The 25,445-nt window shown below is 46.3% G+C and overlaps 1 pseudogene; it reads right to left on the bottom strand.

Annotated features, from left to right (window-relative positions):
- Positions 1 to 23,944: 23,944 nt before the first annotated feature.
- Positions 23,945 to 24,083, bottom strand: LOC119304630 (annotated as a pseudogene).
- Positions 24,084 to 25,445: the final 1,362 nt, after the last annotated feature.

Genomic DNA, 25,445 nt, shown 5'->3' with positions numbered 1-25,445 from the left:
CTCATCAAAACACCGTTATACCTCGGGATGCTTTAACACCTCCGGGTCACTACTCCAACCCAATGGACAATCTTGTTGCCGCTGCTGCATGACTGGAGGCCATTCCAGTTGAAGGTGACTCGCCGCAAGCAGTAGAGACGCAACGGGTCAAGTAACTTCTGAGGACAGCTTTGCCCCAACAGGAGGCGTACTCGTACAGCCGCGACCGAATCCACTCGACCCCCCGTCCAAGCCGGAGCTATAGCAGACATATGGATGAACCAGCAGTGTCGAGTAATGAACGACGTGGAGCACCCCGTGGTAACAACCCGACGGGTGGTGCTGATGACGCTCAGGAAGTGGTGAACCGGGCCCGAGCGCGTAGGGAGGCCGAGTTAGCCGCACAGCATCAGGCTCGGCAGCTCACGCCGGTTTGTCCAACCATTTCGATCGAACCTGGTGTTACTTCTAGTTCTTTGGGGGTGCCTTGCCTCGTCCCCGCTTTACGCAACGTGCGTTTGCCCAAGGATTTCAAAGGCCCACGCAAGATACCAAATTATACGGCGGATCAACCACCAGAGACATGGGTAGAGAGCTATGAGATGGCCATGGATATGCTTGATGTGGATGACACGGTGTGTGCGAAATACTTCACCATGATGCTTGAAGGAACGGCCCGTACTTGGTTAAAAAGCTTGCCCTCTAATTCTATCAGTTCATGGGCCCAATTACGAGCCCGGTTTATCAATAATTTCAAGGATAGCTGTAAACAGCCTATGTCGATAGTGGACTTAGCTGCATGCGTCCAGGAGGAAGGAGAGTCAATGACTCATTGGGTGCGCCGGGTTTCACAAGTGTTGCACTCCTTAGACCGCATCAACGCTGACACCGCAGTATTAACCCTAGAAGGCAACTGCCAGTTTGGGCCCCTGAAGTTGAAATTGGGACGGATGAAGCGTCATTGCACCGACATGGGGACCCTCATGGCCGCTTTGGTAAAATATGCTAATTCTGATAGTACCAAGGATCCCGAATCTAATGATGACAAGACAGGGAAGGGGAAGAAGAACAGCAGCTCCAAAGGTCAGCAGCATCACTGGGTAGGCAATGGCGGAGGAGGCAAGCGTAAAGCGGATGGCAACATGGATTTTGTGGCTAATACCAACGTACAGGACAATGGCCAACGGTGCAAGGGTAGGCCGAAAAATCGTAGTGGAGCGCCCAACCCCAACCCAAACCGCCTGAACTATCTGCTAAGCCAGCCCTGTCCAAGACATGGGACGAAGGAGGAGCCAGCAAACCACCTTTGGAAGGATTGCTTTATTATGCAGGAGTTCAAGAATTCTAATAATTTCCGGTATGATCACGGATCTGGCGGTGGCTCAGGGTCCGGGCCGGGTTACGGTGGAGGAAGTTCCGGTTCAGGATTTAATGGTAATCCGGGCGGACATAATGGTCAAAATAGTCAGAACAACCAGGGTGGTTACAACCAACAGCAGCAACAGTCAGGTTACCGAAGCAACCCAAAGCAGTTGAGTAATGGGCAATACCATGTCTTTACCACTAGCTTGGACAAGCGAGACCGGAAGGTTCAGAGGCGGGCAGTCAACTCTGTTGAACCGGCCACACCCGTTATCTACGTTGGTCTGAACAGCCAATCATATGGAGCAGAGAGGATCACCCACTCCAGGTCGATAATCCGAGTCAGTTGGATCTGGTGGTGGCGCCTCAGGTGGGAGGTTATAAGTTCACCAAGGTGCTCATGGATGGAGGGAGTAGCATTAACATCCTATACTATGAGACCTTCCGTCGTATGGGATTTACAGATAAGAATCTCAAACCGTCCAATACAGTATTCCACGGTGTAGTGCCTGGCAGATCAGCATATCCCGTTGGTAAGATAGCTCTTGAAGTGGACTTTGGGGATGATCATGATTCCAGGTCGGAGACATTAACGTTTGAAGTGGTGAAAATCCAAAGTCCATATCATGCCCTGTTTGGGCGTCCGGCATACGCCAAGTTTATGGCTCGGCCCTGTTATGTGTATTTGCAGCTCAAGATGCCGGGTCACAAGTGGACAATAACGGTTCACGGAAGCCGCAAAATCGCTTTGGAATGCGAGGAAGGAGATGCGGCTTATGCAGAGTCGGTTTGTGCCACCGAGGAGTTGAAGTACTATAAAGACAATGTTGATCCGGCGGACATGACTCCGTTGAAGAAGCCAACTACGGAGCATGATCCGGCCCTGAAGTTCAAATCGGCAGCAAAAACTAAGCTTGTTGACTTCGTACCTGGCGATTCGTCCAAGCAGTTCAGCATTAGTGCCAACTTGGATCCGAAATAGGAAAGCGCGCTCATCGAGTTCATCCGTGAGAATCGGGACATTTTTGCATGGAAGCCCTCTGACATGCCAGGTGTACCGAGGCAACTCGCTGAGCACACACTTAATGTGGATCCTAAATACAAACCGGTGAAACAGTTCCTCCGCCGGTTTAACGAAGAAAGACGCAAGGCGATTGGAGAAGAGGTAGCCAGGCTCTTAGCAGCTGGTTCTATTGTTGAAGTTTTTCACCCTGAGTGGCTTGCCAATCCGGTGCTAGTCCTTAAGAAAAACGGCACCTGGCGTATGTGTGTGGATTACACAGATCTTAATAAAGCTTGTCCAGCAGATCCTTTTGCCCTCCCCCGTATTGATCAAATCATTGATGCTACGGCGGGTTGTGAGCGTTTAAGTTTTTTGGATGCATATTCTGGCTATCATCAGATCAAAATGGCAGTTAAGGACCAGGAGAAGACGACATTCATAACTCCCTTTGGAGCCTTCTGCTATGTGTCTATGCCCTTTGGGCTCAAAAGTGCCCAGGCAACTTATCAACGGTGTATACAAAATTGTCTTCACAAGCAGATTGGCCGTAACGTACATGCTTACATGGATGATATCGTGGTTAAATTCAGGGAGAAGGAGACTCTGGTTGATGATTTGAAGGAAACCTTTGATAACCTAAGGATGTACAAGATGATGCTTAATCCGGACAAGTGTGTCTTTGGTGTACCGGCGGGCAAGTTATTGGGTTTTCTGGTGTCCAACAGGGGAATTGAGGCTAATCCGGAGAAGATCACAGCCATCACCTCCCTGGCTAAACCGAAGTGTATCAATGATGTTCAACGCCTGGCAGGCCGGATTGCCGCGTTAAGCCGGTTTATCAGCCGCCTTGGTGAGAAGGCGATCCCTTTGTATCAGATGTTGAAGAAGACAGATCAGTTCGTCTGGAGTTCTGCTGCTAATGAAGCATTTGAGGACTTAAGGCGGCAATTGGCCAATCCGCCTGTGCTCGCCGCTCCCATTGACAAGGAGCCGTTACTGCTATATGTTGCTGCTAATGCTCGTGCGGTCAGCGTGGCCATTGTGGTGGAACGAAAGGAGGCAGGTAAGGAGCATCCGGTTCAACGTCCGGTCTATTATATCAGCGAGGTACTTATTGAGTCCAAGCAAAGGTATCCGCATTGGCAGAAGCTGGTGTACGGAGTTTTAATGGCAAGCCGGAAGCTTAAGCAATACTTTCAAGGGCACCCAATTACGGTGGTTAGTTATGCTTCTTTGGGAGATATCATCCAGAACCGGGAAGCAACTGGCAGGATTGCAAAGTGGGCTATAGAGCTGGGGCTGTACGGTTTGAAATATGTGCTTCGGACAGCGATTAAGTCTCAAGCACTTGTTGATTTCATGAATGATTGGACGGAAATGCAAGCACCTGAAGAAAAGCCGGATCATACATATTGGACCATCCATTTTGACGGATCCAGGCAGTTGGAAGGCTCGGGGGCTGGAGTCGTATTAACTTCCCCACGAGGTGATAAGTTTTGTTATGTTCTCCGTTTAATGTTCCCTTGTACTAACAATGCAGCTGAGTATGAAGCCTTGCTCCATGGTCTTCGGATGGCTAAGGAGACGAATCTAAGTCGAGTTAAGTGCTTCGGTGATTCGGACCTTGTGGCTCAGCAAGTGTCTGGCACTTGGGAGTCCAAGGACCCACTCATGGCAGCATATCGTCGTGAGGTGGATATTGTTGCAGGTTATTTTAGAGGCTATCAGGTGGACCACGTGGACCGGTGGAAAAATAAAGCGGCGGACACTTTAAGCCGGCTGGGCTCTCAGCGCAAACCGGTCCCACCCAATGTTTTTCTGGATGTGCGGCACAACCCGTCGGTGAAGATCCCTGGTGAAGAGGATTTGGCCATTCCTGATCCGGAGGCTCAATTGGTGGCAGTTCTTCATGTTATTCCGGATTGGACGCTTCCTTATCTGGCGTACAAGAACCGGCGCGGGTTGCCAAAAGATGAGATTCTGGCCCGGCAGATAATCCGGCGATCCAAGTCCATGGCTGTCATCAACGGTGAGTTGCATCATTGCAGTGTATCAGGAGCTTTTCAACGTTGCGTGTCTCCTAAAGAAGGCCGTGAAATTTTGCGGGAGATCCACGAAGGAGATTGTGGTCACCATGCCGGTTCAAAGTCTCTGGTGGCTAAAGCATTTCGCCATGGTTTCTATTGGTTAACTGCTCATGCTGATGCGAAGGATCTGGTCAGACGATGTGATGGTTGCCAAAGGTTTTCGACGTGCTCATGTACCGGCTCAAGAATTGAGGATGATTCCAATTACTTGGCCGTTTGCGACTTGGGGGCTGGATATGGTTGGGCCTTTCAAAAGGTCCAAAGATAAGAAGACCCACGTCCTGGTGGCGGTGGACAAGTTTACAAAGTGGGTGGAGGCAGAACCTGTTAGCACGTGTGATGCGGCCACGGCGGTTCAGTTCATCAAAAAGGTGATTTTCCGGTTTGGCTTTCCACATAGTATTATCACAGATAATTTTACCAATTTATCCAGAGGTGCTATGAAGGAGTTCTGCGAACGGGAGCACATCCGGCTCGACGTTTCATCAGTGGCACATCCACAGTCCAATGGTCAAGTAGAAAGAGCTAATCAAGAGATCTTGAGAGGCATCAAGCCCCGGCTCATGGTTCCTTTGCAGAGAACGCCGGGTTGTTGGGTAGAAGAATTACCATCTGTGTTATGGAGCATCAATACAACACCCAACAGATCAACAGGATACACACCGTTCTTCATGGTTTATGGAGCGGAGGCGGTTCTCCCCAGCGATATCCGTCATGACTCACCTCGTGTCACGGCTTATGTTGAAGCGGACAACGAGACAGCACGGCAAGATGCTTTGAACCGGTTGGATGAAGAGCGTGACATCGCAGCCGCCCGGTCGGTGATTTACCAGCAGGATCTTCGTCGTTATCACAGTCGCCGAGTCAGAACCAGAGCCTTCCAGGAAGGATATTTGGTGCTTCGGCTCATCCAAGATCAGACTGATATGCATAAGCTATCCCCACCTTGGGAGGGGCCTTTCGTGGTCAGTAAGAATCTGCACAATGGGTCGTACTATCTGATCGATATTCGAGAGCATAAGGACTCACGTACATCAGAGGAAGAGACTAACAGACCGTGGAATATAGCTCATCTTCGGCCTTACTATACCTGAGCCATTAGCTATACTTATGTACATACAATGTATATATTATGATTAAGTATAATAAACCGGAACCTCAGCTAAAGCGGGGTATCTGTTCTTTTACATCATGTGAGGTTACACGGAGTTGCTCTAAAGCAGCCTCCGGTTTACCCCTTGAGTTCGCTTTGCTAAAAGCATCATGTTATATCACTTGGAGGATTGGTCGTGTTCAAACCAATACCATGCCTCTTGATAGGCGAAAGCCACCAGATCACTTGGGGACTTGGTCATGTCTGAACCAGTCATGCCTCTTGATCGGCCTAAGGCCACAGAATCACTTGGGGGCTTGGTCGAACCCGAACCATGACCACGCCATTTGGTCGGCATAAATGCCACAAGAATCACTTGGGGACCTGGCTAACTAGAACCATAGTTACACCTAACGGGAGCTTGGTCGTGTTTGGCCATGGTTACGCCATTTGATCAGCTTAAATAAATCTTTTTTGGCAAACGTTTTTGTCGTTGCTTTTCCTTCATACTTTTCTTTGAAGGGGGGTTTTTGCTTTTTATTGTGTTCTTTAAACCGACAAAGTTTTTTAACCAATCAATTGACGGAACACAGTTCACGTAAATCCGGAGACTATTTGTCCGGTTTCATCCTTGTTGTTAACATGCTCTTATGGAGTAACACGGTGTCATTATAACCCGTCACGGTTTACATGGTAACCAGTGTCATATACATATACAGGAGTTGTTATTTCCTCCAACAGTGTGGGTTTGCAAAAGCTCCGCTTCAAGGTTGGCCAAGCCAACTTCACACTCAATGGTGGCAGGTATTATGTATCTCAAATTTTTTGATCATATACTTAAAATTTTGTTTTGGATGTTTTGACTTTATATATACAAACATCATATTCCACCTGACGGTACAACCGCGGTGGCACTTAACGAATTTCTTATTTCAGAAAGTATTTTGGAAAGTTCATTACCACAGGAAGAACAAGTTATGCGCGAAGGCATATCAACATCAAAGGTATCAGCTAGCCTATTACAAGGCAACATGGTGCCCATAATAACATAATTGTTTTCACAAAGGAGAGACAGTTTTAAAACCGGCTTCCGGTTTAAGCTTGGTCACCAGCCTGGCCTGATGGTTGTGGGTCATCCTGCGCCGCTTCAGCTTCCGTTTCTCTACCCAGTGGCTGGAAATCCACAGTTGTCCAGTCGATTCCCATTAATGCTTGAAAAACAGCTTCGTCATGGATTAGAGAAGACGGGTCAATATCGGGAGCGTAAGTATGCTTACGGATTGGAGGGATCAGGTTTTCCGATTCATGGATTGGTGCAGCTATTCGCTTGTTCTGGCTGTCATATTGGGCTTGATAATGAGACAAATCTGCTTCCTCAGCTAGTTGACAAGCTAGCGGACGTACCTCCCGGTTTATGGCTCACAGATCCGCTTCACCAAATTCTGACCCATCTTCCTTTAAACTGGGATAACCCTGAGCCGCTTCAATAGGATCAAAATCCGGCACCCATGCTTTTTCCCGGATTAAAGCATTGATTGCACCGGTTTGAGCAGCAGATTTCTTCATCTCTTCAACCCGGGCAGGAAGCACTGACAGTTTCATCAAAGTATCTTGAATCAAAGTGGGCGCCAGTTTGTTATGAGACGTGGTACAGATGATCCGCTGGACACCATTATACAATTGTTCAACCAAGGTATAGGCGGCTTTCAATTTCTTTCGCACATCTGACCCCAAGTGACCAATGCGTGTCCCTGAAGTACCATAAAAGGTTAATAAACCGGCGACTCTGTAAGAAGGCGGAACCAATTCAGAAGGCAAGCTGGCTTACCAAAGATAGCAGTGGTCATGGCATGAACATGCCGCTTTATGCTGGTCAGTTCATCTGTCACTGGTTTCAGTGTAGCCTCGGCATGCTCTGCTCGTTTGATCAAAGCGGACTTTTCAGTGGCCCAATCCGCCCGTTTCTTCTTGAAGTTCTCCTTAAGTTGTTTCATGGCGCTTAAGGCACTGACCAATATTTTGCCTTGGAGGTTTCAGCCTATTGGGTTTTCAGGTTTTCTCGCAGATCGATGACTTGGCTTTCTTTCGCCTTCAACTCCGCTGCAGGCATACAGATATATGTTTCAACAAATCGGTAGAAGGATTCAAGTACCAACCACATAACAAGTTATGCGCTTAGCACTTGGGGGCTAATGCATATTCGATCTTCATCTTTCAATTGTTTACAAAGTCCCAAGCTCAATACAAGTATTCAACTTGGCACTTGGAGGCTAATGGCTATTTGATCATATGTATTCTGATGCGGCAGTTTCAATTACTTAAAGTACCGGTTTAACTACGCTATGTTGAACCGGCCCTTGGGGACTACATCAGCAAATTTCAAAGCATCAAGATTCATATTATTAAGTCCTGGTTTGAAAGAATATTTCAAATCGGCCCTTAGGGGCTAGGAGAGTCAGCAAGAATGAAAGCATACAAGCAGGAAGGAGCATATGGAAGTTACCTCATATTTATCCTTCATCATGTTAACCAGACCGGCTTCATAGTCACAGCTAGTATACAGCCGGTTCAGATAGCCGGAATGGATATCTTGGGCGTTTAGAGCAGCGTAAGCCGTCAGATCAGCATTCCACTTGCCTTTGCCAAAAGCAGCTAATTCTTCCTTGGCAGAATGTTTGGATAAAGCGACAGGATTGCTTGGCTCAGTATGGCCAGTGCCAGTAATGACAACTTCATCATCATTGGTACCGCCGGTTTGCACTGGAGTTGTTGGCTTGTCAGTAGGTTTTGCGGGACCAGTGGAGCTTTCAACCCGGAGGGAACCTGTGGGCTGATGGATAGGACCTGAGGTATCAGTAGGTATTTCCTCAACAGTAAGATCATCATCTGGCTGCGGTGGATCATTGGGAATATCCTCAGGAATAGCCGCTTCAAGATTGGGTGTGGTGCCTGGTTCAAGAATGACATCTTCTTCGGCCGCTTTATCCAGGTGGGCCTTCTTGCTCGGCCTAGGTTTGGCCCTGAGAAGAATAACAAAATTAAATACAGCATATGTTCTAAGGCAATATACTACAAACATCACAATAAATATAGCTTACCCAAGCACCGTTTTGAGCGGTGGGAGCTGAGTAGCCGACGACTCGCCAGAAGATGAGTGGGAAATAACCTGATAATCGGAGTCAGACGGATTAAGAGGTTGACGAAAGCAGCCCGCTTTAGGACAAGCACTGACAAGCGAATTAGAGACCTCGGAATGACGTTTCCGAACCGGACTGTTCGGTAAACCGGCGGAGGTAACTACTTGGCCGCTGTGCCGGGTGGTGCGGCGAGCTTCGTGTTGTTGAGTCTTCATAAGAAGTTTAGGATCCAAATAAGCAAGAGGATGAGAAAATTTAACTTTCCGGTTTGCCTGACAGATTTTTTGTGAAGGAAAAGTTTCTGAATCGGAAGAGAGAATAATTACCTCTGCAACATCTGCATGGCTGGCTTCGGCATCATCCTGACAAATATCATCATCAATAAGATGCATGAAAAATAAACTAAGTGAGTCAAGCTCTACCTCAAAGTCCGGATTATCCACCTCGTCATCAGGGGCCGGATTAGAAGATGCAGTGGTTCTTTTCCGGTGGGCAGTCTTCTTCACAGCTTTAGTTTTTTGCCGGGCTGCTCTTTTCGGTTTATCTGTTTTCTCTGGTTTCTCCTGCGGCAGCTTTTTGCTCCAAAACGGATCATCGCCCTGGTTATGCAGACACTGATATTAAAAACAATGACCAGATATATCAATAACAGATTCAGCAAAGAGAAAAATCAAAGTCTTACAGCTGGCGGTTTGTTGGCGGCACAGAAGGGAAGCAGGCCGGTTCTAGCGCAAATGTGCTCCGGTTCATTCAGTATCTTACGCACAGCCTCTATGATTTCTTCACCGGAGATCTGGAGTCCTGAATGTCGCAGTGGGTCATCCACACTATCAGTATATTCGCACATCAAACCGGAGCGCTGACTAAGGGGCAGTATGCTCCATGATATCCAACAGCGAGCAAGGTCAACCCCTGTTAAACCGTTGGCCATAAAGGCCCTGAGCTTTGACAGCTGAGGAGCATATTTGCTTCTCTCCTGGGTAGTCAATCGTTGAGGAAAAGGATGGGTATTGCTGAGCCGCTCCGGACGAAAGCCAGGCAAGGGATTCTCACCAGCAGGGGAGGTGTCTTTGCAGTAGAACCATGTCTGATTCCACTCCTTGGGGTGACTGTGTAGCTTGGCGTGAGGGTATGTGACCTCTTTCCTTTTTTGAATCGCCATGCCACCCAACTCCGTATTAGAGCCATCAGTAAACTCAGTACGGCGGTTTAGATGGAAAAGATCTCTGAATAATTCCACTATGGGCTCCTCTTGAAAGAACAACTCATAGAGCACTTGGAAGTGGCACATATTTGTAACAGAGTTGGGGCCAGTGTCTTGCGGATGGAGTTGGAAATCAGCAAGAACATCCCGGTAGAATTTAGAACCGGGCGGTTTAAAACCCCGGGCTAAGTGGTCTAAGAAAACAACAACCTCTCCTTCTCGAGGTGTGGGGGGCATTCTTTGCCAGGAGCCCTCCAATGGACGGTGTCTTTGCTTCCCAAGGCGCCAATCAGGACTAAATCATCCAGTTGATCCTCTGTGATGCGAGAAGGGACCCAATTGCACTCATACACTTGCTTGGCCATGATGAAATCTACAAAGTACATTGATATGTGCAATGTTAAACCGGAAGCAGATCTATCTAAACCGGAGTTTATGAAGCAACAGCATCCCGGCGGTTCAACAAGGGGACTAATGATATATGATAGATTGCTTGTTCAAAGGTGAACCGCCTAGTGGTAAAGAGGATACAGATCTAAGGCAAGAATGACTAAGGAAGGTAAAAATAGATTTCATAAGGTCGCAGTGAAATTTTGGATCTACCATAAGACAGGAAAATAAAAGGATTTAGACCTAAAAGGTTGATCTCAAAGCAATTCACAAGGGACCAAATCAGTGTTTTATGCGCATAAAGGTTTGCTTTGGTAACAGAAGATAAGCCATTACGGAGAATACATCAGGTTTGAAGTTTTATTCATGGGCTAAAGAGAAAACAAAGGAAGAACAGCGCCAGAGTCTCGATGAACTTCGACGAACGAGGAAACCCTAGAACAGATCTGCGGGGGAAAGGAAAGAAGATTTACCGGAGCTGAGGAAGAAGCGGAAGGTCGCCGCGATGCTCTGGTGTGCTCAGGTTGATGCAGCGGCCAAGGTTGATGCAAAGGTCGACGGTGGCGGCGGAGCTCCGAAGCTGGGCGACGCGAGGAAGATGAAGCAGAAGGGGTCGGAGGGAAAGAGAAAGGAAATGACCCTTCGGTCCTATTTATAAAGAAAGGGATATGTCAGGCGCGAGAATCAAGGAGCCGCGAGTTTGGAAACAAAGCTGCGGCCTTAATTGTCGCAGGCTTGTTAACAGGATAAGGTTCTTTATAACCAGTGACGTCACACCGGTCTACCGCGAGCAGAGAAGATGACATCACGGCGGTTCAACAAAATACAAGAAGATGTTGAAGATGAAGATTTTTGCTAAGGATTGACATGAACCTGTTCAAATCAATTTGGGGCCTAATGTTGGGGATATTACTACTAGGCGTAAACCGGCCAGGACAAGCCGGGTTAACTTCATCAGTAGTTGAGTGTGATAAAAGCCCATGAGGGCAGATGAGGGCTAAAGGCCCATATTCGGTTTAAGGCCTATAGCTATAAACCGGCGTCGGTATGTAACTTGTGTTATAAGTTAGGAATAGTGGAGACCGAACCGGACGCATCTATGAGCCGGTATCGGGACTCTGTAAACCGACGGGTGTCCCCATGTATATAAGGGGACGACCCGGCGGCGGTTCAAGGACAGACAACAACTCGAGACATAGGCGAAGCTTATTTGCTCCCTAGTCATCGAAACACCCATCAATTCCATCACAACTAGACGTAGGCTTTTACCTTCATTGAAGGGGCCGAATTAGTATAAACTCTCTTGCGTCCTTGTGTCCGCTTTAACCCCTTCAAGCTAACACGTAGCGATGGCTCCACGACTAAGTCCTTTCTCTAGGACATCTGCCGTGACAAAACCACGACAATAACCTTGCAGCTTGCGGAGTTTTTATCCCCACTTCATAGAGCAAAGTCTGAATCCACATGATCTCTACTGTAGCATTAGCAAGAGCTTTATATTCTGCTTCTGTACTTGACCTTGAAATTGTAGCCTGTTTCCTTGCACTCCATGACACAAGATTTGATCCCAGGAATATGGCAAATCCACCTGTAGATCTTCTATCATCAGCACACTCTGCCCAATTTGCATCAGAATATGCACTTACAAGCATAGATGGTGACTTAGTAATAGTAATTCCAAGTCCCATTGTAAACTTTAGGTATCTCAAGATTCTTTTAACTGCTGTCCAGTGAACTGTACTTGGTGCATGCGGATATTGACAAACTTTATTGATAGAATAGGAGATATCTGGACGAGTCAAAGTCAAATATTGTAGTGCACCAACAACACTTCTATAATTTGTTACATCATCTGGACCAAGTAGTTCTCCTCCCTCAGCTGAAAGCTTTTCTAAAGTAGAGAGAGGTGTACTTACAGATTTGTAGTGCTCCAATCCTACCTTCCTGAGAATATCAGTGGTATATTTTTCTTGAGTCGGAAGTATTCCATCCTTTATCTGTTTTACTTCTATACCAAGAAAATAGTGAAGACTGCCCAAGTCCTTGAGTGCAAACTGAGCACTAAGATCATGAAGAAGACAATTAGTGTCATCTGAACTGAGCTGGCAAGAATTATATCATCAACATAAACAAGAACAAACATGGTGATGTTGCCTTTGTTATAAAAGAACAATGAGGTATCTGCTTTAGATGAAATAAATCCAAGTTGCTGTAACTATGTGCTCAACTTGGAATACCAAGCTCTTGGGGCCTGTTTCAAACCATATAGAGCTTTATCCAACTTACAAACATAATGTGGTGTGCTCTTATTTTCATATCCTGGTGGTTGCCGCATAAACACTTCTTCCTCAAGAACACCATGGAGAAACGCGTTCTGAACATCTAGCTGTTTTAAGCTCCACCCTCTGGAAATAGCAATAGATAGTACAAGTCTAATAGTAGCTGCTTTAACAACGGGGCTAAAAGTATCCTCATAGTCAATACCAAATATTTGTTTAAATCCTTTTGCAACTAATCTAGCCTTGTACCTGTCTATGGTTCCATCTGATTTCCTTTTAATTTTGTAAACCCATTTGTAGTTAATCACATTCTTTCCCTTTTCTGGTGGTACTAGGTGCCAAGTTTTAATTTTCATGAGTGCTTGATATTCACTATCCATAGCCTCCTTCCACTCTTTATGATCAAGAGCATCATATACATGTGTAGGCTCACCGGTACTAGTAAGAAACGCATGTTTACGGCTGTCGTACCTTATTGTACCATCTTTGTATTCTTTCGGCTTGAAAACATAGGTTTGCGACCTTGTAGTTCGTTGTGGAATTTCTGTTCCACAAGATGGAACCGCAGTCCTAGCCACAAAAGATCTTGGGGATGTAGGAATTTCAGGAGAAGATTCAACTGCAGAAGATCCAAGCGCCACAGCAGATCCTGGACCCACGCACGTAGAAATCTCCTGTCTGGCATGTGTGGCCCGCTCGGGCGTGGTTGGCCTGCTGCTTGTCGACTAGTCGCCCACAGGCTCCTCCCGAAGGTGATCACACGGGAAGTCCTCGCGCAGCCCCACGCTGTCCAGGTTTGTGGGGTCTACTCCAGCACGCCTATCGGCCACGGGCGTTGCGGGCGTCTGAATCATGCCAGCTGGCGACGAGAGAGCGGCCACTGCGCACCTGGTGGATGGATCCGCCTCGGATCGCTCCATGCCTGGCAGGATCTGCCTCAGATCCGGCACCAGAAGCTTCGTTCCTGTCACCTGATTTGTCTCTTCCACACATGAAATCATAGCTCAATTCTGCATCACTTTCAGCATTATTAACAAATTCTTCTGAATTATTCACATGATCAATATCAGCTAGTTCTCCCCGATGATCATAGTTAGATAGAAGGGAAATTTTAGCACGAAGAAGGGCTCCGGCGTTAGGATGTAGTTTGGCAAAACGAAAAAGAGTTTCATCAAAGACTACATCACGAGAAATATAGATGCGTCCTATAGCTATTTCAAGACACTTGTAGCCCTTGTGAAGGTTACTATAGCCAATGAAAACACAATGGGTGGAGCGAAACTCGAGTTTGTGATGATTACATGGACGAAGATTAGGATAACAAGCGCACCCAAAAAATTTCAAAGAATTGTAATCTAGTTTTTGACCATACAATCGTTCCAAAGGAGTAGAGTTTCCTATCACCTTGCTTGGAAGCCGATTTATGAGGTATGTGGCTGCAATGAAATCTTCGTCCCAATACTTAAGAGGCATGGAGGCATGAGTAAGTAGTGAGAGACCCACTTCAACAATATGACGGTGTTTGCGTTCTGCAGACCCGTTCTGTTGATGAGCATGAGGACAAGAGACATGATGTTCAATGCCTATGTCACGGAAGAAGGAATTGAGCTTCTCAGATTCACCTCCCCAGTCACTTTGGACTGTAAGCATTTTTCTGTCAAAGTGACGTTCAACAAGTTTTTGAAATTCTTGGAAGACGGAATAAACTTCAGATTTGAATTTCAGCAGCTATATCCAAGTGAATTTACTGTAGTCATCAATAAAGCTAACATAATACTTTTTTCTTCCAAAAGAATCTCTTGCATGACCCCATACATCACTAAAAATAAGTTCTAAAGGAGCATGAGACACACTATTTGATCGAGGATAGGGGAGTTGATGACTCTTGGCACATTGACAAGCATCAACAACAGACTCTTTATTTTCACTACCTGACAAAGGAAGATTGCCTTTATTAACTACTTGCTCGACTATGACTAATGAAGGATGCCCTAATCTTTGATGCCATCTTGCCAGAGAGGGCTTGACGATGGAATAGACTTGATGACGATGACGACTTCGACTAAATGCTCCTGATGTAATGGGGTAGAGTCCACCAATGCATCTACCGTGATGGAGAAGTTCCCTCGTTGCCCGATCCTTTATAAGAAAATATTCATGATGAGTTTCAAAGAACACATTGTTATCGGCTGTTAAGCGAGACATGCATGCAAGATTTTTATTGGCTTGTGGAACATGAAGAACATCTTTCAACAGAAGATCACGTTTAGAAATAGGGGAACTAATTGATGATTGACCAATGTGAGAAATTTTCATACCTCCACCGTTTGCGGCGGTGTTCACTGGATCCTTGCCGTAATATTTCTCTCGGAAGTCAAGCTTCTCAAGCTCGCTTGTGATGTGATCGGTCGCCCCAGAGTCGGCGTACCACACGGTCTCTCCTTCTCTTCCTTGCTCCCTAAGTGCAGCCGCTACATGGCACTCATCTGGAACATAATTCTCATCGTAGCGATGCCAACAGTCCATGACCTCGTGCCTGGCTTCTTACAAAGCTGATGCTGAGGCCTACGGTTACGGCTAGAGGAGGGCATGTTGTTGTAGTTGCTGCTATTGGGGCATGGGCCATTGTTGTTGGCACGCCCACGCCCACCACTGTTGCGGTCACGCCCCTGGTAGCCACGGCCTCGGTTGCCACGGCCACGGCCACGGGACACGTTTGTTGGAAATATGCCCTAGAGGCAATAATAAATTGGTTATTATTATATTTCCTTGTTCATGATAATCGTTTATTATCCATGCTAGAATTGTATTGATAGGAAACTCAGATACATGTGTGGATACATAGACAACACCATGTCCCTAGTAAGCCTCTAGTTGACTAGCTCGTTGATCAATAGATGGTTGCGGTTTCCTGACCATGGACATTGGATGTCGTTGATAACGGGATCACATCATTAGGAGAATGATGTGATGGACAAGACCCAATCCTAAGCCTAGCACAAAGATCGTGTAGTTCGTATGCTAAAGCTTTTCTAAATGTCAAGTATCATTTCCTTAGACCATGAGATTGTGCAACTCCCGGATACCGTAGGAATACTTTGGGTGTGCCAAACGTCACAACATAACTAGGTGGCTATAAAGGTACACTACAGGTATCTCTGAAAGTGTCTGTTGGGTTGGCACGAATCGAGACTGGGATTTGTCACTCCGTGTGACGGAGAGGTATCTCTGGGCCCACTCGGTAGGACATCATCATAATGTGCACAATGTGATCAAGGAGTTGATCACGGGATGATGTGTTACAGAACAAGTAAAGAGACTTGCCGGTAACGAGATTGAACAAGGTATCGGGATACCGACGATCGAATCTCGGGCAAGTATCGTACCAGTAGACAAAGGGAATTGTATACTGGATTGATCGAATCCTCGACATCGTGGTTCATCCGATGAGATCATCGTGGAACATGTGGGAACCAACATGGGTATCTAGATCCCGCTGTTGGTTATTGACCGGAGAACGTCTCGGTCATGTCTGCATGGTTCTCGAACCCGTAGGGTCTACACACTTAAGGTTCGATGACGCTAGGGTTATAAAAGAAGTTTGTATGTGGTTACCGAATGTTGTTAGGAGTCCCGGATGATATCCCGGACGTCACGAGGAGTTCCGGAATGGTTTGGAGGTAAAGATTTATATATGGGAAGTCCTGTTTTGGTCACCGGAAAGGTTTCGGGTTTTATCGGTAACGTACCGGGACCACCGGGAGGGTCCCGGGGGTCCACCAAGTGGGGCCACCAGCCCTGGAGGGCTGCATGGGCCAAGTGTGTGAGGGGACCAGCCCCAGGTGGGCTGGTGCGCCCCCCCCACAAGGGCCCAAGGCGCCTAGGGTTTGGGGAGGGGGCGCACCCACCTAACTGGGGGGGCAAGTTTCCCCTCTCCCCCCTTGGCCGCCCCACTAGATGGGGTTTTGGGCTGGCCGCCGCCCCTAGGGTGGAACCCTAGGTCGGGCGCACCCCCTCCCTCTCCCCTATATATACTTGAGCACTTTTGGGGATGCCCACAGTTGAGTTTCTGACCTCTCCCTGGCACAGCCCTACCTCTCTTTCTCCTCATATCTCGCCGTGCTTGGCGAAGCCCTGCTGGATCACCATGCTCCTCCACCACCACCACTCCGTTGTGCTGCTGCTAGATGGAGCCTTCCTCAACCTCTTCCTCTCTCCTTGCTGGATCAAGGCATGGGAGACGTCACCGGGCTGTACGTGTGTTGAACGCGGAGGTGCCGTCTGTTCGGCACTAGGATCTCCGGTGATTTGGATCACGACGAGTACGACTCCTTCAACCCCGTTCTCTTGAACGCTTCCGCTTAGCGATCTACAAGGGTATGTAGATGCACTCTCCTTCCCCTCGTTGCTGGTTTCTCCATAGATAGATCTTGGTGACACGTAAGAAAATTTTGAATTTCTGCTACGTTCCCCAACAGTGGCATCATGAGCTAGGTCTATTGCGTAGATTCTATGCACGAGTAGAACACAAAGTAGTTGTGGGCATTGATTTTGTTCAATATGCTTACCGTTACTAGTCCAATCTTGTTTCGACGGTATTGTGGGGTGAAGCGGCCCGGACCGACCTTACACGTACTCTTACGTGAGACTGGTTCCACCGACTGACATGCACTAGTTGCATAAGGTGGCTCGCGGGTGTCTGTCTCTCCCACTTTAGTCGGAACGGATTCGATGAAAAGGGTCCTTATGAAGGGTAAATAGCAATTGGCATATCACGTTGTGGTTTTGCGTAGGTAAGAAACGTTCTTGCTAGAAACCCATAGCAGCCACATAAAGCATGCAAACAACAATTAGAGGATGTCTAACTTGTTTTTGCAGGGTATGCTATGTGATGTGATATGGCCAAGACGAATGTGATGAATGATATGTGATGTATGAGATTGATCATGTTCTTGTAATAGGAATCACGACTTGCATGTCGATGAGTATGACAACCGGCAGGAGCCATAGGAGTTGTCTTTATTTATTGTATGACCTGCGTGTCATTGAACAACGCCATGTAATTACTTTACTTTATTGCTAACCGGTAGCCATAGTAGTAGAAGTAATAAGTTGGCGAGACAACTTCATGGAGACACAATGATGGAGATCATGATGATGGAGATCATGGTGTCATGCCGGTGACGATGATGATCATGGAGCCCCGAAGATGGAGATCAAAAGGAGCAATATGATATTGGCCATATCATGTCACTATTTGATTGCATGTGATGTTTATCATGTTTTTGCATCTTATTTGCTTAGAACGACGGTAGTAAATAAGATGATCCCTCATTAAAATTTCAAGAAAGTGTTCTCCCTAACTGTGCACAGTTGCGAAAGTTCGTCGTTTCGAAGCACCACGTGATGATCGGGTGTGATAGATTCTTACATTCGAATACAACGGGTGTTGATGAGCCTAGCATGTACAGACATGGCCTCGGAACACATGCGAAACACTTAGGTTAACTTGACGAGCCTAGCATGTACAGACATGGCCTCGGAACACAAGAGACAGAAAGGTCGAGCATGAGTCGTATGGTAGATACGATCAACATTAAGATGTTCACCGATGTTGACTAGTCCGTCTCATGTGATGATCGGACACGGCCTAGTTGACTCGGATCATGTAATCACTTAGATGACTAGAGGGATGTCTATCTGAGTGGGAGTTCATAAGATGAACTTAATTATCCTGAACATAGTCAAAAGGTCTTCGCAAATTATGTCGTAGCTCGCGCTTCAGTTCTACTGTTTAGATATGTTCCTAGAGAAAAATTAGTTGAAAGTTGATAGTAGCAATTATGCAGACAGTAGAAGGTTTATGTCCTTAATGCACCGCTCAGTGTGCTGAACCTCGAACGTCGTCTGTGGATGTTGCGAACATCTGACATACACATTTTGATGACTACATGATAGTTCAGTGCGTAATGCTAAATGGTTTAGAATTGAGGCACCAAAGACGTTTTTGAAACATCGCAGAACATATGAGATGTTCCAAGGACTAAAATTGGGATTTCAGGCTCGTGCCCACGTCAAGAGGTATAAGACCTCCGACGATTTTCTTAGCCAGCAAACTAAGGGAGAAAAGCTCAATTGTTGAGCTTGTGCTCAGATTGTCTAAGTACAACAATCATTTGAATCGAGTGGGAGTTGATCTTCCAGATGAGATAGTGATGTTTCTCCGAAGTCATTACCACCAAGCTGCTAGAGCTTCGTGATGAACTATAATATATCAGGGACATATATGATGATCCTTGAGATATTCGTGATGTTTGACACCACAAAAGTAGAAATCAAGAAGGAGCATCAATTGTTGATGGTTGGTGAAACCACTAGTTTCAAGAAGGGCAAGGGCAAAAAGGGATACTTCATGAAACGGCAAATCAGCTGCTGCTCTAGTGAAGAAACCCAAGGTTGAACCCAAACCCGAGACTAAGTGCTTCTGTAATAAGGGGAACAGCCACTGGAGCAGAATTACCCTAGATACTTGGTAGATGAGAAGGCTGGCAAGGTCGATAGAAGTATATTGGATATACATTGTGTTAATGTGTACTTTACTAGTACTCCTAGTAGCACCATGGTATTAGATACCGGTTCGGTTGCTAAGTGTTAATAAACTCGAAATAAAAGGCTGCGGAGTAAACGAAGACTAGCTAAAGGTGAGCTGGCGATATGTGTTGGAAGTTTTTCCCAAGCTTGATGTGATCAAGCATCGCACGCTCCCTCTACCATCGAGATTGGTGTTTGCGTTGAGCATAGACATGATTGGATTATGTCTATCGCAATACGGTTATTCATTTAAGGAGAATAATGGTTACTCTGTTTATTTGAATAATACCTTCAATGGTCTTGCACCTAAAATGAATGGTTTGTTGAATCTCGATCGTAGTGATACACATGTTCATGCCAAAAGATATAAGATAGTAATGATAGTACCACCTACTTGTGGCACTGCCACGTAAGTCATATCGGTATAAAACGCATGAAGAAGCTCCATGTTGATGGATCTTTGCGATCACTCATTTTGAAGAGTTTGAGACATGCGAACCATGTCTATTGGTGTATATGCATGAAGAAACTCCATGCAAATGGACCGTTTGGACTCACTTGGTTTTGAATCACTTGAGACATGCAAATAATACCAAATGGGCAAGATGACTGAAAGCCTCGTTTTCAGTAAAATGGAACTAGAAAGCAACTTGCTAGAAGTAATACATTTTGATGTGTGCAGTCCAATGAGTGCTGAGGCGTGCAGTGGATATCGTTATGTTCTTACTTCACAGATGATTTGAGTAGATGTTGAGTATATTTACTTGATGAATCACGAGTCTGAATTATTGAAAGGTTCAAGTAATTTCAGGGTGAAGTTGAAAGATCATCGTGACAAGAGGATAAAAGATCTATGATATGATCATAGAGATGAATATCTGAATTACGAGTTTGGCACAGAATTAAGACATTGTGGAAATTGTTTCACAACTAATACAGCCTGGAACACCATAGTGTGATGGTGTGTCCGAACATCATAACTGCACCCTATTGGATATGATGCATACCATGATGTCTCTTATCGAATTACCACGATAGTTTATGGGTTAGGCATTAGAGAAAACCACATTCACTTTAAATAGGGCACCATGTAATTCCGATGAGATGACACAGTATGAACTATGGTTTAGAGAAACCTAAGCTGTCATTTCTTAAAAGTTTGGGGCTGCGACGCTTATGTGAAAAAGTTTCAGGCTGATAAGCTTGAACCCAAAGCGGATAAATGCATCTTCATAGGACACCCAAAACAGTTGGGTATACCTCCTGTCTCAGATCCGAAAGCAATAAGGGATTGTTTCTAGAATCGGGTCCTTTCTCGAGGAAAAGTTTCTCTCGAAAGAATTGAGTGGGAGGATGGTGGAGACTTGATGAGGTTATTGAACCATCTCTTCAACTAGTGTGTGGCAGGGCACAGGAAGTTGTTCCTATGGCACCTACACCAATTGAAGTGGAAGCTTATGATAGTGATCATGAAACTTCAGATCAAGTCACTAACAAACCTCGTGGGATGACAAGGATGCGTACTACTTCAGAGTGGTACGTAATCCTGTCTTGGAAGTCATGTTGCTAGACAACAATGAACCTACGAGCTATGGAGAAGCGATGGTGGGCACGGATTCTGATAAATGGCTCGAGGCCATAAAATCCGAGAGAGGATCCATGTATGAAAACAAAGTGTAGACTTTGGCAGAACGGCTCGATGGTCGTAAGGCTGTTGAGTACAGATGGATTTTAAAAGGAAGACGGACAATGATGGTAAGTATCACCATTAAGAAAGCTCGACTTGTCGTTAAGATTTTTTCCGACAAGTTCAAGGAGTTGACTATGATGAGACTTTCTCACTCGTAGCGATGCTAAGAGTCTGTTGGAATTATATTAGCGATTACTGCATTATTTATGAAATCTTGCAGATAGGATGTCAAACATTGTTTCCTCGATGATTTTCTTGAGGAAAGGTTGTATGTGATACAACCGGAAGGTTTTTTCAATCCTGAAAGATGCTAATAAGTATGCAAAGCTCTAGCAATCCTTCTAAGGACTGGAGTAAGCATCTCGGAGTTGGAATGTATGCTTTGATGACATGATCAAAGATTTTGGGTGTATACAAAGTTTATGAGAAACTTGTATTTCCAAAGAAGTGAGTGGGAGCACTATAGAATTTCTGATGAATATATATTGTTGACATATTGTTGATCAGAAATGACGTAGGATTTCTGGAAAGCATATAGGGTTATTTGAAAAGTGTTTTTCAATGGAAAACCTGGATTAGGCTACTTGAGTATTGAGCATTAAAATCTATAAGGATAGATCAAAATGCTTAATAGTACTTTCAAATGAATACATACCGTGACAAGATTTTGAAGGAGTTCAAAATGGATCGGCAAAGAAGGAGTTCTTGGCTGTGTTATAAGGTGTGAACATTGAGTAAGACTCGAAACCTGACCGCGGCAGAATAGAGAGAAAGGACGAAGGTCGTCCCCTATGCTTTTGTCATAGGCTCTATACGGTATGCCATGCTGAGTACCGCACCTGATGTGTGCCTTGCCACATATCTGGCAAGAGGGTACAAAGGTAATCTAGGAGTAGATCACCAGATAGCGGTCTAAATTATCCTTAGAGGAATAAGGATATGTTTCTCGGTTATGGAGGTGATAAAGAGTTTGACGTAAAGAGTTACGTTGATGCAAGCTTAACACCTATCCGGATAGCTCTGAGTAGAGATACTGGATACGTATAATGGAGCAACAATTTAGAATAGCTCCAAGTAGAACAGTTATTTGAATTGGCTCCAAATATAGCGTAGTAGTTGCATCTACAAGATGACATAGAAATTTGTGAAGTACATACGGATCTGAATGTTGCAGACACGTTGACTAAAACCTCTCTCACAAGCATAACATGATCAAACCCAGAACTCTTTGGGTGTTAGTCACCTGGGGATGTGACCATGAGTGTTAATCACATATCGATGTGAACTGGATTATTGACTCTAGTGCAAGTGGGAGACTGTTGGAAATATGCCCTAGAGGCAGTAATAAATTGGTTATTATTATATTTCCTTGTTCATGATAATCGTTTATTATCCATGCTAGAATTGTATTGATAGGAAACTCAGAAACATGTGTGGATACATAGACAACACCATGTTCCTAGTAAGCCTCTAGTTGACTAGCTCGTTGATCAATAGATGGTTGCGGTTTCCTGACCATGGACATTGGATGTCGTTGATAACGGGATCACATCATTAGGAGAATGATGTGATGGACAAGACCCAATCCTAAGCCTAGCACAAAGATCGTGTAGTTCGTATGCTAAAGCTTTTCTAAGTGTCAAGTATCATTTCCTTAGACCATGAGATTGTGCAACTCCCGGATACCGTAGGGATACTTTGGGTGTGCCAAACGTCACAACGTAACTGGGTGGCTATAAAGGTACACTACAGGTATCTCCGAAAGTGTCTGTTGGGTTGGCACGAATCGAGACTGGGATTTGTCACTCCGTGTGATGGAGAGGTATCTCTGGGCCCACTCGATAGGACATCATCATAATGTGCACAATGTGATCAAAGAGTTGATCACGGGATGATGTGTTATGGAACAAGTAAAGAGACTTGCCAGTAACGAGATTGAACAAGGTATCGGGATACCGACGATCGAATCTCGGGCAAGTATCGTACCACTAGACAAAGGGAATTGTATACGGGATTGATCGAATCCTTGACATCGTGGTTCATCCGATGAGATCATCGTGGAACATGTGGTAACCAACATGGGTATCCAGATCCCGCTATTGGTTATTGACCGGAGAACGTCTCGGTCATGTCTGCATGGTTCCCGAACCCGTAGGGTCTACACACTTAGGGTTCGATGACGCTAGGGTTATAAAGGAAGTTTGTATGTGGTTACCGAATGTTGTTCGGAGTCCCGGATGATATCCCGGACATCAGAGGAGTTCCGGAATGGTCCGGAGGTAAAGATTTATATATGGGAAGTCCTGTTTTGGTCACCGGAAAGGTTTCGGGTTTTATTGGTAACGTACCGGGACCACCGGGAGGGTCCCGGGGGTCCACCAAGTGGGGCCACCAGCCCCGGAGGGCTGCATGGGCCAAGTGTGGGAGGGGACCAGCCCCAGGTGGGTTGGTGCGCCCCCCACAAGGGCCCAAGGCGCCTAGGGTTTGGGGAGGGGGCGCACCCACCTAACTGGGGGGGCAAGTTTCCCCTCTCCCCCCTTGGCCGCCCCACTAGATGGGGTTTTGGGCTGGCCACCGCCCCTAGGGTGGAACCCTAGGTGGGGCGCACCCCCTCCCTCTCCCCTATATATACTTGAGCACTTTTGGGGATGCCCACAGTTGAGTTTTTGACCTCTCCCTGGCGCAACCCTACCTCTCTTTCTCCTCATATCTCGCGGTGCTTGGCGAAGCCCTGCTGGATCACCATGCTCCTCCACCACCACCACGCTGTTGTGCTGCTGCTGGATGGAGTCTTCCTCAACCTCTCCCTCTCTCCTTGCTGGATCAAGGCATGGGAGACGTCACCGGGCTGTACGTGTGTTGAACGCGGAGGTGCCGTCCGTTCGGCACTAGGATCTCCGGTGATTTGGATCACGACGAGTACGACTCCTTCAACCCCGTTCTCTTGAACGCTTCCGCTTAGCGATCTACAAGGGTATGTAGATGCACTCTCCTTCCCCTCGTTGCTGGTTTCTCCATAGATAGATCTTGGTGACACGTAAGAAAATTTTGATTTTCTGCTACGTTCCCCAACAACGTTGTTGACAGAAGACTGTCGGGTGTTCATCCCTTGAAGAAGATTGATCCGAGCCTCGAAGCTTATCAACTGACTGTAGAGTTCCGGCGTGGAGACCGGCTCGACGCGGGCAGTGATGGCCGAGACCACCGAGTTGTACTCGAGGTCTAGACCCTTGAGGATGTAGGAGTTTACTTCTGTATCCTTGAGAGGAATACTGATGGTGGCGATCTCATCGGCCAGACTCTTGATCTTGGCGAGGTAGTCCACCGTGCTCGAGTTCCCCTTGTGAAGGTTGGCCAAGGCGATTCCGGTGTTGATCTCTTGCGCTTGGTTCTGGGCGGCGAAAGTGTCATGGATTGCTTTCCATACTTCAGCCGGTGTCTGCAGCGTTACAACCTGGGCAAGTACCTCAGGAGAAAGAGAAATCACAAGGAAACCTTGTAACTGCTGTTGTTGGGCGAACCAGATTTTTTGGGCGACATTGATGACCTGCTCCTCCCTCCCATCTTTGGTTATCGTGAGAGTGGCAGGTGGCGGCATGTTCGTTGCATCAAGGAAGTGGTCCATCTGTGCACCCTTAATTTGGGGAAGCACGATGGCCTTCCATAGGAGGAAGTTGGTCCTCGTTAGCTTCTCTGATGGTGGGGAACAGAGGGACATGCTAGCGCTTGTGCTTGATGAGGGGGCGAAGGTGGAAGAGGAAGCGGTGGTCAGGGCGCTCATGGTGCTGGCGAGGGTGGATGCGGTGGTGCCGGTCATGATTGATCCTCTCGGGAGCTTCTCTCGGGAAGTTTTGGGCTAGATGCGATCTCGTCGATCTATTCGAGGAAGTAGGCTCTGATTACAATGTAAAATATGGAAGCGTATCTACCTGCCGTAGCAGGCCGCGGTGGTTATATTGATTGGGGTGATAGCCTACCGTGGCGTATAAGTTACGGACGATCGCTAGGATACATCCTGGGACAAGGAAACCGATACAGGAGAGAGAACAGAGAGATAGAAAGAGATTACAAAAGTTTAAACCAAGCTACCAATCTATCTAACACAACCAAGGTGTGTAGGTCCGGCCGGTGTTGCCCACAGGGTTCTCCTAGCGGGTGTTCCCTAGTGTGGCGATGAAGTGGTGTTGTTCCGGAAGTGCGCATACTCGCGAGTTGCTCGCCCACTAGAGAGAGACGACAGGAAGAAGAGATGCGATGAGTAGGAGAGATAAATTTTGCTATGTCAGAGTCAAAACCATACTGAGACAATAATGGGTCAGCTAAGGCGAGGGACTAAACTTATCCGGTTTAAAGAGTTAAGGGACTAAAAATTGTCAGTTTTGAAGTTGAGAGACTAAATCTGAACTTTCGAAAAAGTTGAGAGATGAATACATATATTTTCCTTCAAATGTGTAGCATTACTAACGTATCTCGTACCTATGTGCACGATTTCCATGACCGTGTATGTCGTTGAGTACGTTAATCTGGTGTTCTTTTTGGAACCATCTTTTGGGTGTTATCTTTCTTTCCGGGGAAAAAGAGGATCCTTTGGCTAGGGTTTTTCATGTCTTTTGTCGGTGCTGTTGTCGGT

The sequence above is a fragment of the Triticum dicoccoides genome, chromosome 5A, assembly GCF_002162155.2.
Source record: "Triticum dicoccoides isolate Atlit2015 ecotype Zavitan chromosome 5A, WEW_v2.0, whole genome shotgun sequence".
Classification (NCBI taxonomy): Eukaryota; Viridiplantae; Streptophyta; class Magnoliopsida; order Poales; family Poaceae; genus Triticum; species Triticum dicoccoides.
This window is presented reverse-complemented; position numbering and strand designations above follow the sequence as displayed.